At 36.5% G+C, this 16,370-nt stretch overlaps 1 protein-coding gene across 1 annotated transcript in view; it reads right to left on the reverse strand.

Moving 5' to 3' along the window:
- The window catches only part of LOC149160393 (L-type lectin-domain containing receptor kinase IV.2-like), a 37,026-nt gene that overhangs the window by 11,026 nt on the left and 9,630 nt on the right, over positions 1-16,370 (reverse strand). The window lies entirely within an intron of this gene.

Here is a 16,370-nt window from a genome sequence, read left to right on the forward strand (position 1 = left end):
ATTTTATTATTTAGAAAGGAAAGCAATGTTCACTTGCCTCTTCGAGGGGGAAACCTCCAATAGAGCTAGGCTCAATTACAAAATAAGACATGATGCTCCTTAAGGGGAGTCTCTATCCTTTATATAGGATTCATACATGCAATACCATGGGTCAGTACCATGGTTCTTATTAATACCATCTATCTAATACCATGGCCCATTTGCAACTAACTGTGGCCCCATCTTTAAATGCGGGTGAACCATTTACAATTATTAATATGGGCTTTATTGACTCTTTAATTAACTATAACTATAACTCGACCCTATTACATAAATAAGGGGGTTAGGGTTGGATGCTAACATAAGTTCTTCCACTTGACGAGATACTCCGAAATTGATTGATTTCGTAGTTGTCAAGTTTTTGTTTCTGTGACTGCTTCAGGTTCCAATATGATTTTTTCTTCCTCATCAAGTTTTGGCAATATTGTTTGAATTGGTAGCTTGTCACCAATAAACTTATTTAAGCATGAAACATGGAAAATTGGGAGCACTTGGGAAGTTGTAGGAAGCTCCAATTTGTATGCCATATTACCAATCTTTTGCAACACCTTGTACAGACCATGATACTTTGGTGATAATTTATTATCCTTCTTAGCTTTCTTGAGGGACATTTGTTTATATGGTTATAGTTGTAGAAATACCCAGTCACCTACATCAAAATTAAATTTCACTGCGATGTTTATTTGCTTGTTGTTTCATTATATTTTGTGCCAAAGTTAGGTTATCCTTTAAGAGTTGGAGAACTTGTTGTTGATGCTCGATGTGATCTTCCACTGCTTGAACATTAAAATTTCTTTTAAATATGATGTGATGGACGGTGGGTGATATTCATAAATTTCCATAAATGGGGTCATTTTTGCTGTAGTATGGAAGGAAGTGTTGTACCACCATTCAGCCAGAGGCAACCATTTGACCCATTGTTGTGCCCTTATATTATTATTGTTATGTCACCTTTGATTATATTGTGACCCCTTATACTCCTATATATAGGAAGGAGGTTTTGTCATTTGTATCATCCAAGAATTTTTCATTTGAGTAATGTAAAGGAGGTTGCCCTCTCGAAGAGGCTGATTTTGAAGTCGTTGATCTATCTTTTCTATCCATCCTGATTGTTCTGATTTGAGTACCCTCTGTTACAATGTTTTGGAAGTCTTAGAGTTTTGCAAGAATAAAATCCCCTAGTCAATCCATCAAATCCAACTTTGATATTATTTGGTAGTCAGTCCATCAAATTCAAGATTAAAGTTTTAGATGCTAAATGAGATCCTTCAGAGTGGAAAACTTTTACAATGTCTTAGTGTCCCCCCCCATTGTTGCACCAGTACCTGCTTTCCCTGTTTCTATTTTTTGAGGCCCCATCAAAATTAAGCTTCCAATCTCCAATTCCATGAGACTCTTAATTTCCTCTTGTAGGACATAGAGCCCAACTTTTAATGGACAATCAATTGCTAATTGGTATATTAAAATTTACATATGCATTCATTTGTTTATAGTGTTCGAGCTATTAGTTTTCATTTAGGTTTTTTCTAGAAAAAAATATATATTGAAAAATTCTGAAGTATACATTTTATTAAAAAAAGGGAGAGAATCAATGAATCTTTACACAAGAATGCAAAATGGCTTTGTCATATCTTTAAAAAAAATCTCAAAATATTATCTTAGTGGATAATTAAATGTTCATGTAAAAATACATAATGGTGAAGTCATCTTTAGACAAAATTATGAGAAATTTTCCACAACAAATGATAAAATAATGTTTTATATTAATTCCTAAGAGAATTTAGATGTCAAAAATAGCCAACTACTCACAAATAAACAAAATAGCCACAAATATACTTTTATTCCTTACTAGAACTGAAATGTTAAAATTAGACAACTACCTCTAATAAACAACATAACCACACATTCACTTCTTCCGATAACAACAAGAATGAACAACGAGAATGCTTCTCATTGCAACTTATTAAAATGTATTCTTACATCCCTGAAAGATAAATTCAATATTCCACTATCCTTAATGGAATTCTAATGATACTTTACTAGATAATATTGGAAATTAATTATTATTACTTATTGCATGTTCTTCAATGAATTCTCTTAATGGCTCACTGCCATAGAAAATCAATTTAGAGAAAACTTGAGTGGTTCTTACAAATGTATTTTGGCTTCATATGAATTTCGCAATAAAAGGAAGAATGTAATTTTATAGTTAATATTCCATACGAGGACCTTGATCATAAATTTTACAAAGGCATAAGATAATTCTCAAAAAATTGAAGTTAAACAATTTAGTGAGGGGGGCTTTCACAATATACACTACTATATCCAAATTAAACCTTGGAAGGAGCCCTCATGAAAGTTGGTCTTCAACAAGATCAGACAACACTTTTATTTTCTATATCATCTCCATTGGTAACTTCAACAAATTTTCCGTAACCACTCCCGGCACACTCAACACATCATTATCACCATTAGAAACAACAATATTATCCTGATGTGCATATATCAATGGCTTTGTCTTTATTTTCCTCTTTTCCATCATCACTATTGCTAGGATCTACAATCTCAACTATAACTAGTACGACAAATCAACTATAACTCATACAACACACAATACATTTGTAAATTGCAAATACTAGAAACCATTTATATCTTATCAAGCAAGTTCCTAACATAAGGGGACCATTCTGAGTTAAGAGATAGGATGGTGTGTTTCCTACTAGATTTTCCATTGGCACTCATGGTAGTTGTTAGTAAGAGGTGGGTTTTCATCAGTTTGAAGAGATGGGATTATTCATGTAAATTTGAGTGAGGGTAGATTGTTGATTTTGGAATATGAAGGATACGAGTAAAGTTAAACAGTACACCTCTTCCAGGTTCACTTTTAAAATTTGAATTTCAAATAAAATCAAATAGTTGATTAATATTCTAACATCATGAATAAAAATTAAAATATCACAATTTAAAAATAACAATCCATTCATTTACGTTATGCTTTTAAAATCCTATTTGAACGTTATGCTTTTAAAATCCTATTTGAAATGAATCAGATACACTTTGTTCAATGATTCTCCATTCTATGAGCTGAGTCAAATGTTTATTGATTTCCTTCCCTCTGTGTAATGGCCATCAACAAGAGGTTTTTCTACATGTTAGTTCACAAATGGAGACTAAATGATTAAAAATTCCAAAGGACTCTCCTATGAAAACTGTTGCAGTCTTCTCTTCCTTGGTGATTCACCACACTTTTATAATTATTGATGCGAGGTATTTCGCTACTAGTTTGTTCTAAATTTTGTATGCAATGACGAAAAATATAAAACCAAATGTACAAATGCAGATGATTAGAATCTAACATGTCCATTTCTCTGATAGGCACATACTGTAAATTGCTCAAATATTAAACCACGTCAAAAATAACATAGTCTTATCATATTGTGTCCTATGATAGCTTCATTTGATACAATTATAATAAAATGTACGCTGAAAAAGAAGGGCTTGCTAGATATCATTTCGCTACAAACCGATACAATAATTATCATCCAAAAAATTGAAAAATAATAACACAATATCCAAATTTTCTCGCCTGCAAAACAGGTATTATGTCCATAAAATTGAAATTGAAAAAATCAAACCCCTCCATGCCTTCTTAATTGAAATTCATATCATTAAACCCAAGTTTTGTAAATCAAACATTACAAATAATTTGCGCACAGTGATGTCTCATATCTCAAAATCTCAATAGATGATGCTATGTGCAAATCTAGGTAAAGTTAGATTGAATAGATCCCACTTATTGCATTTAATGTATGTTGAGATTTTTCTGTTTTAGACAAAATAGACAAAATCCCAGTGTGTGACAACAATAGAAAATCTGTTGCTGGATTATCTCCAGGTTGTTGGGAGCAAATTAATGCATCCTAAATTTGATGTGAGAGCAGTTAGGTTCTCTCTGCTATAAAATAGGTTGTCATACGTATAGCTGGGTGTGAGTGTGAGAATTTCATTGATGTAATCTCCAAATTTGATTAATGAGCATTGCCGATGCCTGTTTGGTGGACTAGCCCAGAGTGACGTAAAAAGCTGTGTTCTATGTGTTTGATCTTCTGCTGTGTTAATTCTGTGTTTATTTAATTTTACTGTGCACCTGATCCAACAATTGGTATCAGAGCTCGTTGGAGGTGAGGTGCTGGAGAAGCTGACTGGAGGCGCTTTGCGTGACTGTTGATGCGTGCGGACTGCGCTGCTGGTGTCTTTGCTGTGCGTGGTAAGGAGCAGCCGCTGAGGTGAATGCTGCTGCGTTTGCTGGGCAGCCCTGGCACGGATTGGAGCAGTGGAGCGCTGCTATACCTGGATGATTGGTCAACATCAAAAGGTTCCAGCAGTGACTGCCTACATTTACTTTCAATGGCTGTAAGTTGTGCTTTCGAATTGGTTTGTGTTCTCCACCAAAGTCTTACGGTCGATTTGGATTTCCATTCGAACCTGCAAAAAAAATAGACACCTATTATTCGAACCTGCAAAACAGACACATATATTATAATAAGCGTGTTTTCGAGATAGAACATGCGTGTTTTCCAAAACAAATGTCAACCGAATGAACATCCTGCTGTTTTAGATATAGATGTGGGATTTTTCCTGCATTTGATACGCTGTTGGAAATTAATGTAACCGGTTGAAAGCTGGTTTGTTTTGGCGGTTTTTGGAGGATCCAGCGTTGGTTTTGTGTGCGCTTTTCAAACTAATTTTCTTTTACTGTCTGCCCAAGAATTTGCTGTCAATTGTGGAGTCGGTATTCATCACGGACCACTGCAAAGCCGAGTGGCTTTATTTTTCCTGTGGTATTCTTTTATGCTGGCGTGGATGGCTTTGAACATAATGCGTTGTGTTTAAAAACATAAAAGATTGAAACGCATATGTTATAAACCATATGGTACACATTATATAAACCATGTTCACATAATGGAAAGTGTAAGTGGTGGAATACATAATTTTTTTTTAAGAAATGCCATTAAACCAAAAAGGAGTTATAAGGGATATTGAAGCCTTTTTTGAAAAGGACGGATATTGTTTTTTTTTTTAAAGAAGTGCATATGGCAAAGTGGCAAAGGGCAGTTTTTTAAATAAGGGCACAAGTGCAAAGAAATATATATATATTTTTTTTTGTGTGTAAAGTGATTGGAAAAGGGCAGTGTTTTTTAAGGCAGTTTTTTGTTTTAAAACAAAGGCATAGGCAGAAATTTTTTGTGAAGGGAAAATATTTTTTGCTTTAAAGGCATAGGCAATTTTTTGTTTTTTAAATTGCTGGTATTTCAAATTGAAATTGGAGATTCTTTGACAAGATGGCCAAAACACAAAGTGCCCGTTTTGAGATTGAGAAATTTAACTCAGATATCCTTGAGTTTGACGATGTTGTTGGAGCCTTGTTGGCTGAGGAAACGAGGAAAAGGTCGAATGCAGACACCTCTACATCAGAGGTAATGATGGCCAGAGGTTGCTCACGAGAGAGATACTCCGGGGGAAAGCATAGCGACTCTCGCTCGAAGTCCAAAGGAAAGAAGCCAAAGGTGAAGTGCTGGCATTGTGGCAAGGCTGGACATCTGAAAAAGGATTGTTGGAAGCGAAAGCAGACTGTTAAAGAAGGCTCTTCGACAGAAAAGAAGGAAGCCAACACCACAGATACAGGTTCAGTATCTGGTTCAGGTATGAGTGATGAAGTATTATCAGTTAATGTGTCAAATCATGGTCAACATTGGTTGTTAGATTCCGGGGCATCAAACCACATGTGTATCCATAAAGAATGGTTTAAGGAATATAAATCAATTAATGATGGTGTTGTGTACATGGGTAATGATGTAACATGTAATATTGTTGGGATTGGGAGCATACAACTACAAATGTTTGATGGGACAACTAGAATATTAACTGATGTGAGGCATGTACCAGATTTAAGAAAAAATTTGATTTCATTAGGAGCACTTGATTCAAATGGATATAAAACTGTAATTCAAGGTGGAGTAATGAAAATCTATAAAGGTATCTTACTAGTGATGAAAGCTAAGAAAGTAGGAAATCTATTTCAGTTAGAAGGTAGAACTGGGTCAGATCATGTGTCTGTGTCTGAACATGACAGTAGTTCCATTCACTTATGGCATCAAAGATTGGGGCATATGAGTGAAAGAGGATTGAAAATCTTGGCTGACCGAAAGTTACTTCCTAATCTAAGATTTGGAAAATTGGATTTCTGTAAACATTGTCTGTTTGGTAAACAAAGTAAACAAAAGTTTAAAACAGGCAAGCATACTAGTAAAGGGATACTTGATTATATCCATTCAGATGTTTGGGGTCCAGCCCCTACAGCGTCATATGGTGGTTCATCTTATTTTGTATCATTCATTGATGACTTTTCTCGGAAAGTTTGGGTCTTCATGTTGAAAAAGAAGTTTGATGTTTTTACAGTTTTCAAGCAGTTTAGAGCATTGGTAGAAAACAGCACTGGTAGAACTATAAAATGTTTAAGAACTGACAATGGTGGTGAGTTTTCCTCCAAGGAGTTTGACAGCTATTGCAAGGATGTAGGGATCGAGAGACATAAGACCACGGTTTATACTCCTCAGCAGAATGGAGTTGCTGAACACATGAACAGGACTCTTCTAGAGAGAGCAAGGTGTATGCTGAGTAACGCCGGGTTGCCGAAGGAGTTGTGGACGGAAGTAGTGGCAACTGCTTGTTATGTGATAAACCGATCTCCATCAACGGCAATAGACTGCAAGGTTCCGCAAGAGGTATGGACAGGACACCCTTGTGACTATTCTAAACTCAGAGTGTTTGGTTGTGATGCATATGCTCTAGTGCCTAAACATCAGCGAACTAAATTAGATCCAAAGTCTAAAAGGTATATCTTTGTTGGGTATGGTGATGGAACAAAGGGATTTAGATTGTGGGATCCTACTACCCGCAAAATCATCATCAACAGAGATGTAAGGTTTAATGAATCCTCTCTTGTACAGTTAGATGTAGATAGAAGATTGAAACAGGATGATGTATCTGATTTCCAGCATATTCAGTTTGACAGCATTTCTAATGATAGTCATAACGACCATAGTTCAAATTCTAGTCATGAACAGGTTTCAGAATCAGATTATGAACAGGGTTCAGATGGAGGACATGAACAGGTCTCAGATGGCGATCATGAAGAAATTCCTACAGTTGATAGACAGCCAGTTGTGGAAGCACCAGAAACATTCTTAAGGAGATCTACAAGAATCAAACGCCGTCCGAGAAGGTATGATGATTCAGTTGCTTTGATCGCTAATGATGATGAACCTTTATGTTATCAGGAAGCTGTAGAAGGTTCAAATAGTGACAAATGGAAAGCAGCCATGAAGGAAGAAATGATGGCCTTAGGTAAGAATGGTACGTGGGATCTGGTTGAACTTCCCAAAGGCAGGAAAACTGTGGGATGCAAGTGGGTCTTCAAGCTGAAACGAGGTGTGAATGATACGGAAGACAGGTACAAAGCTCGGCTGGTTGCAAAAGGGTTTTCTCAGAAGGCTGGCATAGACTTTCATGAGATATTTTCACCAGTGGTTAAAATTGTTTCAATTAGAATTGTGTTAGCATTAGTGGCTTTGTTTGATTTGGAGTTGCAGCAGTTAGATGTTAAGACTGCATTTCTACATGGTGATTTAGATGAGGAAATATATATGGAACAACCGGAAGGGTTTGTTCAGCATCGGAATGCGAAATTTGTCTGCAGGCTCAAGAAGTCATTATATGGCCTGAAGCAGTCGCCTCGGCAGTGGTATAAGAAGTTTGATTCTTTCATGTTGAGTCAGAAATATGTAAGAAGTGAATATGATCATTGTGTTTACTTTAAGCAGTTAAATAATGGCATGTTCATTATCTTAGTGTTATATGTTGATGATATGCTTTTAGCAAGCAAAAGCATTGAAGAAATCAACAGGTTGAAGACTCAGATGGCAAGGACGTTTGATATGAAAGATCTAGGAGCCGCAAGACAGATTTTGGGCATGGAGATTTTCAGAGACAGGAGTAATGGTAAGCTCTGGCTATCACAACAGAAGTATGTTGAGAAAATACTTTTGAGGTTTGGTATGAACAATGTGAAGCCTGTGTCGATCCCTTTAGCTTCCCATTTTAAGCTTTCTTCGAGTTTATGTCCTAATACCGATGAAGAAAAGGATTATATGTCTCAAATTCCTTATGCCAATGTAGTAGGATGTTTGATGTATGCGATGGTGTGTACGCGACCAGATATTTCTCATGCAGTTGGGGTTGTCAGCAGGTACATGGCAAATCCGGGTAAAGAGCACTGGTCAGCAGTGAAATGGGTGTTTCGGTACTTGAGAGGCACAAGTAGTTATTGTATTTCTTACAATAAGAGTAGTGAATTTGTTTGCGGATATGTTGATTCCGATTTTGCAGGTGATTTGGATAAGAGAAGATCAACTTCAGGGTACGTCTTTACTCTTGCAGGTGGAGCTATAAGCTGGATGTCAAAGCTACAGAACATTGTTGCTTTGTCTACTACTGAAGCAGAATACATTGCTGCTTCGCATGCCTGCAAAGAGGCGGTTTGGTTGAAAGGTTTGCTTGGTGAGTTTGGTAGGTTACAGGATAACATCAGGTTACTTTGTGACAGTCAAAGTGCAATACATTTGGCTAAGAATCCGGCCTATCATAGTAAATCAAAGCATATTCCAATCAAGTATCATTTTGTAAGACAGGTTATCACTGAAAGGGGAGTTTCTCTTGAAAAGGTGCATACAAAGGAGAACTGTGCAGACATGTTCACGAAACCAGTTTTGTTGGAGAAGCTACGCTGGTGTTTGGCTTCTCTTGGCTTGCAGAAAAGATAAAATAATAATAACAGGGCATCAGGCGAATTGTTGTCAAGGTGGAGATTGTTGAGATTTTTCTGTTTTAGAGAAAATAGACAAAATCCCAGTGTGTGACATCAATAGAAAATCTGTTGCTGGATTATCTCCAGGTTGTTGGGAGCAAATTAATGCATCCTAAATTTGATGTGAGAGCAGTTAGGTTCTCTCTGCTATAAAATAGGTTGTCATACGTATAGCTGGGTGTGAGTGTGAGAATTTCATTGATGTAATCTCCAAATTTGATTAATGAGCATTGCCGATGCCTGTTTGGTGGACGTAGCCCAGAGTGGTTGGGTGAACCACGTAAAAAGCTGTGTTCTATGTGTTTGATCTTCTGCTGTGTTAATTCTGTGTTTATTTAATTTTACTGTGCACCTGATCCAACAATGTATTAAGGCATAGTCCATTCTATTAATAAAGGTACTTATCATCTAAAGCATCTTAATTTTCTGAATAGATGATGCTATGTGCAAATCTAGGTAAAGTTAGATTGAATAGATCCCACTTATTGCATTTAATGTATTAAGGCATAGTCCATTCTATTAATAAAGGTACTTATCATCTAAAGCATCTTAATTTTCTGAAGATATTCTACATAATTTGCAAACAATAAAACAACATCTCTCAACATATGAGATTTTGTTACACCGAAGAAATATGTCTTTGAAACTTCGATTTGTGAAATTGGAATTAATGGTATTAACATGCATTCAAACATTGTAAAATACAAAAAAATCAAAATTTAGATGCATAACTCTTAGATGCCTCAACCAGGAATCGACAGAGAAAAAATCCATTGTTGATCGGCACTTCCAGCAGGAATCCAAAGACTTACTTGCAATTAGTATGTGGCAAGTACAAATGGAGGAAATCTTATGCATTGGGAATCCTTAGGTTTGGTTTCGATAAACTCAACCAGATCTGGTACTAGATCCAAATTTAGTATCATCTTGTCCAATCTCATTCTCTGCAACAAATTTGAGATCCACAAGCCCATGTCAAGCTTTCTGTTTTCCAAAATAGATTTCACTAGCTTCTAATATCATATTGACCAGAATGGAAGAAGATCAAAAAAGTTGGTAGCTTGTTACCAACTAATCAAAATTGGTTTTAATGAATATGTTATATGTGAGTTCTAACTATGCTTATTACCAAACCACAATCATAGGGAGAGTGATATCTGCTCGAACTCTATGATCTATAAAAGGGATAGATAGATCTATGAATTGGATATCAGAACATCATCTCCGCTATTTTCCTTTCCTGAAGTTTCAAAAGGCTTTTAAATTTATTAAATCGGTAAGTCTGATTGCTCTTATATCTTAGTTTCAAATTCAAAGCAACCCTTTCAAAGTCTATTGACTAACCAATGCAATGAGAAAATGATTTTATTAGACAAAACAATGATATGTTTTTATTAAATAACAAGTAATTCTTCAAAGGGAAACACACAATAATGTATGTGGATATTACGATGCATGCTTCATGTTTCATGTTCGAATGACCGACTAAATATCATAAGTAATGATCGCCAAATGTGATTTCGATAATGGATGCTTATATACTATGCACTCTGATCTTTTGTTTGATAGTGATTGTACAATTTAAATCAGCAAATATATGTTTCAAAATACAGTATCCATCACATAACTTGGAAGGAAATACAGTATCCATCAGATAACTTGGAAGGAGAGAGACGATATGATAAGTTAAGAAGTATTTCTTACAAATCAAATATTATTGAAAAAATCATAAATTATGAGTATTTCTGTCAAATCTAGTATTCTAAAGGCTAACAAGTTCAAAAGAATTTTTTGAATCTTTCATTTATTTATCTTTTTTTTATTATTTTTGCGCCTATAGGCTTAATCTACAGCCCAGTATGGGTGAAATGTAAGTTTTTCCATCCTTCAGTTCAGTTGACACTTGTTCTAAATATACATTATTTAAAAAAATAAAATATGTTTTAAAATTATATCCCTACTTAAAATGAATCTATACTAGTTATATTCATTGATTTCCATTGTGACTCACTGATTTTGATAAAATATAGATCCAAAAAATAAAATAACTAGAATACTCTGACCAAAAATTTGTGTACAACAAACTCATAAATTTATTATTGTGATTGTGAAGCCAGTCTAGCAAGTTAAAATATGTTTGTACAACAGACTCACTACCATGTTGAGACATTCTAACATGTTGAAAATCTCCAAGAATGCTAATTACCGATATTCTAGCTCGATTTTAACGTTAGGCTATTGAAATAATTCCTATTGTAACCAGCTATGGGCACTCAAAAATGGGGAATCTATCGAACGGATGTCCAAATTGGTGATACAATGCGTTTTGTCTTTATAACTTTGGCTTTTCTTCAATAAACTGATAAGCCTTCGATCAAGGAACCGAAGTGCCAGGGAAGGCGGAGGAGGTTCTTAGAGAAATGGTTCGAGGTTGTCGGGTTGACATTCGAATGATGAAAGGTAGGGGGATGGTGGGTAATGAGGTGGGGCAGTCGATCAAGAAGGTAGTTGGAGATTGATTCCAAGGATAGATAATCCTGACTACTAGAAAATCATTCATAATGTTTGAATTATGCCATACATCCATCAATGTAACATCATCCATAATAATTGATTTTGGGCATACACTCATCAAAATAAACATAACCAGCACAGGGGTAGAACGCAAAGACAATTATTCAAAAATAAAAACAGCCTTGACCTTAGATAAATCGGCGCATACAATCATATATTTCATTGATGTGCATCATTTCTTATATAATATAGTATTCATTCCCTATAAAATGATGGGGACTATCATATTACCTCCAAAACTATAAAAATAAAGCAGAAAAAATTACAGATTTTGGGCCATGGGAAATAATATGATTGAACAAGGTTTACGTGGGAAGACTAGATATTATCATGTCCGAAGCCACAGGTTTTTAGGACCTCATCATCTACAAAGTTCAAGGCCCTCTCCATCTCCTTCCAAAAATTCCCTACTGCAGGACTAACACCCTGTAAAATGTGTCACAAATGGCTACCTCCTCCTCACCATTATATCGTCATTAACAATATAAAAATTATTATTACCCCGCATGTAGTTCTCCCTCATCTTTGCATAATCCATTTTTATTTTCTCTGAATGCCTCTTATTCAAAATTGGGTTATAAATTTTGCCAAGCTAAACTCAAGTGCGTTTTAAATATAGAGCGACTTTGTCCTAAACTCTACAAAACTAAGTGTTTTCTACTCTCCAGGACCATACGCTTTTCAAATATAGTACTGCCCTTTATTAGACTCAGAAAAACTAAGTGTTTACATTTCCTTATATCAATATTATCTCCAAAGAAAGTACAATAAGATCTCTAATTGAATGTCTTAACAAGGGCGCATGCATTACTTGCACTTACTCTCGTCGTTCTATAAATTCCTCAAGACTATTTTATGCATTGTCTAATTTGTCCCTCTAACGTAGAGATTGATTTAAGTGGACGTTATTCATACTATCTTCTAAATCGGTCACTTGTCATCTACAATGGTGATCATCATGCAAATTGATTATTTATGGATCACAATACACCATCCTGGTCTCCCTCGCCACATCTCAACAATACTTGTTTCTTTCTCCTAATAGACATCGCAGAGCAACACTTTACAAGAGGTGCCATGCATTTTTTGACATCTTATTTAAAAATTGCACAGGTGTGGTCGATGGGTGGATAAATGATCTCAGAGCCGAAGCTGGGGTTGTGGCCAAGTAGGAGCTTTGAAGATCTATATTTTCGTAGAGCATTTCTTGTGGGACCTTTGAAGGGCTCTATTTTGGTAGAATATTTCTTTATCCAAGGATTTAGAGTCCTCATCAACAAAAAGACCTCAAAGCATCAGTTGGTCGCCTTTTGTCAGTTTAGTGTTAGAATTTTTCTCAAAGAGGAGAAAGCACCAAGAGGATAAAGAAAGTAAGCAAGCAAGGAAAGGAAAGGAAAAGAAAGAAAGGGAAAGGAAAAGAAAGGAATGGCAAGGAAAGAAAAGGAAGGCAGGGATCAAGCATATTCAACGGGAATACTTGCAGGTAACAGATTACATGTACAATTTCCTAGCGGGTTTTGACATGCATGGGATGTGCATGTTGGTATGTGGTTATTTTGTTTTCATTGGCATGAATTTTGCCAGGATTTGGCAGTGGATTTTAGCCTCACCTTTCCATTTCTAATTAGCCATGGTGTGATGGTATTGTTCTTAGTTTGAGCTTTGGATTGCGATATGGTTTTAGAATCCTGGGTGAGGTGGTCTCAGGAAAATTACCAAAGGCCTAGGAATCCCTTGACTAGTAATGGTTGGATACACGGTAAATCCTGAGGGTGGAGATAGGGAAATTCCTCAAAGATGGTGAATAAATTATGAGGCATCCAAGCTCGGTTTGGTTTTGTGATTTCAACACCAGTTTAGGTGTGATCACGATATGGAGAGGGTGGAGGTCGTTTAACCTCTAGATTACCTTGGCTATCCTTTGATTGGTTTATCCCATGAGAACCCACATTCATGCTTGGAATATGGCATGGGGGTGATTAGTTGAAGATAGATTTGGCTCAGCCAATCTATGATCAAGTGGAACGTGGAAGTCTCGAAACCAGTTGGTAATTGCCTATGGTTAATAAAACCTAAGTTTCTCTTGCTTTTGGTAAGGAACTGTATTGGTTATTATGTGGCTTTAATGGTTGTTCTCTTATTGTTATTTATCTAGTTATATGATGGTTATAAGCATGGTTATATAACAAATCTTAGTCATGGCTCTATTCATGTTTTTACTTGTAACTGAATGAATAATGAATGCAAGACCTAATTGATTTTATGATAGCTAATGTGAGAAGGTAGAGACCCTTCTTGTTAAACCTCATATGAGTTTTTAGACCCTTATGTTCAGACTTGCATTCATTATCTGTAGGTTTCATATTTACCAAGTGTTTGACATAATGTCAGTCTCAGTTGGGGATGGCTAGGTCAAGTCCTGGTTCCAGTTTTTGTTTTACAAGCATTTTCTTCATGTATTTTATGAGTTCTGGAATTTTCATAGCTTTATGGAAAGAGGCTAAGCCCCAACCCTGGAAAATAGCGTTAATTTTCGTAGTCATTAACTCAACACTGGCAGAAAAAGGCCACATGCACACTGATGCAAGCCTATGGGAGAAACTGGGAACCCATAGTCACATGGAGGCCTTGGAAAGGGAGTGATTGAGGCTCTAGGTTAGGGAAAAGGTGAGTTGTCTATGGGATTGAACACCTGGAGGGGTTGGGTTACTCCTGGGGGTCCTGTGGCACCTAAGGGAAGTTTGTAGGGTCTAGTTGTGTCGACTCCATTTCTTTATGGTCATCTAGGAGGTTGAGTCTTATCACAGTAGCCCTTCATCTCATGTTTACCCCGAGTAAGCCAGTGAAAAGTGGGTAGATGTGAGAGGTGACATCATTATATAGGGGTATCATAACGGGCTGTGCTCTCTTTGGGTCATATCTGATACCACAAGGTGGTATCAGAGTGTGGTTTCACTCTCTTGGGGTAAGTATGATGTTGTCAAGGTTATGGTTGTCATGCATGAGGTTATGGTATACAGTTGATATGTTCATGCATGATGTTGTTATGTTGTTATATGTATATGCTTATGATTATACATGTACATGCTAATGTGGAATGATATTGCAAATGAGATAAGCCTCCCCTGAACATCACTAAGGTATGGATTTGGTTATCTGACATGGTATATTGTAAGAAGAAGAGAATTCAAGATGACAAGAAAAATGGTAGACTACATTTCATGTGACACTTCCTACAGATCAGTTTGGCAACGAGGAGAAGAGTATTCTCCTGGTACAGCAGATACATTAGGGAGCTTGAGGGTAGAGATTAGAAGTTTCAAAGAAGATGATGACAAGTTGGTTGAGGCTAAGGAAATACTTGCAATGGCTCAGGAGAAGCAGGTAGAGGTTAATGCAACAATCCTTCAAATCTTGTTAAAGTTCCAGAAACAAGGAAAAATGAGAATCAGTTAAGGGTAGGAATAGAAAAATAATGGACCCCATGGTAGAGGATCTTGGTCCGGATACAAATTGGATAGAGGGGACATAGTCAGAGGTGGTAGATCACTGGATACACCTGATAGGAAGACTGGTATGTATGGGAATCATTCTAGTTCCTCATATAGGAGACATCATTACAGTCATCACCACCATCATCCTTATAGGAGGAGGGAGTATTTACATGAGGAGTTCAAGAAGGTGAAGCCTCCTACATTTGATGGAGAGATGAAGAAGCCAGAAGATGCATAGGCATGGTTGCTTGGGATGAAGAAATTCTTTAGATTGCATAGCTATTTAGAGAAAATGAAAGCTAAGATAACCACTTTCAGCCTTAAAGGGAAAGAAGATATCTGGTGGGAGGATGTAAAGAATTTAAAGGGTATTTGGGAGGATGACTTGATTTGGGATGAGGTTGAGAGGCTCTTCAAGAAGAAGCACTTGCCGGAGAGGTATTATGGTGATAGAGCTAAGGATTTTTATGAGCTAAAGATGGTTTCTATGACAAATGAGAAGTATAGTAGCAAATTCTTGGAGTTTTTGAGCTATGTGACATATCTCAAGGATGAGAAGGCTAAGATTTAGAGATTCATCAATGGGATGCCAACAACATATAGAGACCGGATTGAGTTTGATGGGCCTAGATCGTTAGAGGAATCCATCCTTAAATTGAAGCATTGTTATGAGCAGTCAAAGCGAAAATTTGAGCCTAAACGTGACTTGAAGGGAAATGAGAAAGTAAAAGCAAAATGGCCACTGAAGCAGGGAAGACCTCAAGATTTGGGTGAGAAAGAAAATGTTTCTCCTTACAAGAAGTTTAGTGCAGTTAAAAAGGGACATGTGTCATAGCCTGGAGAGCAACAGACTAGAGGTGATAGTGGAGCTTTGTTGTAGTGTTGGATATGTGGCAAAGATCGTCATAAGAAGTATTGTAAATTGTACCAAAGAGGTAAGCCTTGGATCTATAGTGTTCAGGAGGCACAGACAGTTGGGGATGTTGGTCATAGTATTCCTCGCATTTATGCAGTTGTGGACAATAGGAAGCTAGATCATTAGGCATCTATCATTGAGATGGATGGTAAGTTTTGTGATCAAGTTATTTCTATTTTGATTGATCTTGGATCTAATTATAGTTATGTTAATGTTGACTGATGGATAAGTGTGGCTTGAGAAAAGAAGTGCATACAAAGTCTTGGTTGGTGCAGTTGGCTACATGTACGAAGAAGGTAGTTCATCATTGGGTAAGAGCTTGTGCATTTGAGTTGAATGGTATGCCTACAACAACACATTTGAATGTACTTCCATTGGGATCGTATAGTATGCTTTTAGGTATGAATTGGTTGTATATTCA

This window comes from Pinus tabuliformis, chromosome 5_2 (assembly GCF_031772625.1).
Source record: "Pinus tabuliformis cultivar Carrire ecotype Pingquan chromosome 5_2, CPIR1, whole genome shotgun sequence".
Taxonomy (NCBI): Eukaryota; Viridiplantae; Streptophyta; class Pinopsida; order Pinales; family Pinaceae; genus Pinus; species Pinus tabuliformis.